This window comes from Lipotes vexillifer, unplaced genomic scaffold (assembly GCF_000442215.2).
Source record: "Lipotes vexillifer unplaced genomic scaffold, Lipotes_vexillifer_v1.1 scaffold414, whole genome shotgun sequence".
Taxonomy (NCBI): domain Eukaryota; kingdom Metazoa; phylum Chordata; class Mammalia; order Artiodactyla; family Lipotidae; genus Lipotes; species Lipotes vexillifer.
In genome coordinates, this window is record NW_006782864.1 from 1,667,418 (window position 1) to 1,669,266 (window position 1,849).

The following is a 1,849-nucleotide window of genomic DNA, read 5'->3' on the forward strand; positions in this document are numbered from 1 at the left end:
TGCCGAGGCAGATGAGAATTCAGCTGCCTTTTCTTTTAAGGCAGATATCAGACAGATCTGCAAAAATAGCAATGACCCTCTTCTGACGTTTTAAAAAAATATAGTTATTTTTCATAGAAATGTTACCTATGTTAATGTGAAATGGGCTTATTATGCCATGTTCAAGTGAATTAGTAAACACTAGTTTAGAAAAACTCTCAGATTTCATTGCTAATATAGTAAATATCAATAGATAAAACCCACACTTAAGAAAAAGCTCTACAGGGTCCTCAATTATTTTAAAAGATAAAGCAGTCCTGAGACCAAAAAGTTGGAGAGTCACTATCCTAAATTTACCAGAATGAGTGACTGTCTACCATTGGATTACTTGTTACTAACTAAGTGTCTATTATTTAACCTCTTTAACCTTTTACTTTCCCCAACTCTTCATGCTGAAATAACTTTTTTTAAGTGAGTGAGGTCACTTCTCTGTTTTAGTGTTTCACCTGAATGTAAGAATTTTGCAGTAGCACAAGGCCAGTGTTGAGCAGATAAAGCATATAAGGTTTAAGAAAATGGGAGCAAAGTTTTCAGAGTCTGGAATATGTTGATAAAATATTGATATAAAAATATTGATCTCTTGTCAAACTTGTAGCCTGAATACATGTATAACATTAAATAAAACAAGTCATTATTCTCCCCGCCAATAGTCACCCTCGCTTTGAAAAAGACAAAGGACAAGATGATTTTGCAGACAATTAACCCAATAGACAAACCATTGCAGAAAAGGAAGAAAAGCTATCTGACTCATTTTGTGAGTTTAGTACAGCATGATAAGAAAACTGGAGACAATATAGGAAAAGAAAATAGTAGACCAATGTGGTGGTTTAAAATATGTCCACAAATTCTTTGTTACACTTCCCTTTGACAATACTCTTGCCCTTGGGTGTGGGCTGCATTTAGTGAATTGTTTCTAGCAAATAGAATCTGGTAGAAGTGATGATGTATGATGTCCAGACTAGGTCAAAAGAGGCTTGTGGCTTCTGCCTTGCTCTCTTGTGTCCTGGGGGGCAGCCAGCTGCCATGTTATGAGGACACTCAAGCAGCTCTATGGAGAGGTCCATGCAGTGAGGAACTGAAGCCTTCTGCCAAAAGCCATTTGAGTGACCCACCTGAGAAGCAGAGCCTTGGAAGCAGAGCCTTCAGCCTGAGTTGAGCCATTGGGTGACTGCAGCCCTAGTTGGCACCTTGACTGCAATTTCATGAAAGACCCTGAGTTTGATCACCCAGATAAGCTGCTCTTGAATTCCTTTTTTTTAATTTTAAAATTTTTATTTTATACCAGAATATAGTTGATTTACAATGTTGTGTAGTTTCAGGTATACAGCAAAGTGGTTCAGTTATACATATATATATATATATGTATGTGTGTATATATATATATATATATATATGTATGTATGTGTATATATATATATGCTTTTTCAGATTCTTTTCCCATTTAGGTTATTACAGAATATTGAGTAGAGTTCCCTGTGCTATACAATATGTCCTTGTTGATTATCTGTTTTATATATAGTACTGCCCATGAATTCTTAACCCACAGGAACCATGAAGTAATAAATTTGTGTGTATTTTAAAACACTAAAATTTTGGAGTAATTTGTTATGTGGCAGTAGCAAACTAATATAGCCAATATAACTTATGAATGCAAAAATTCTATATAAAACCTCACAACTCTAATTCAGTGGTGTTAGATTAAAAATAACACATTATAGCCAAGAAGGGTTTAACCCAGGAATGCAAGGATAGTTTAGCTTTAGAAAAATCTGTTAATGTAATGCACTACCTTCACAGAAAGGAGAACAAA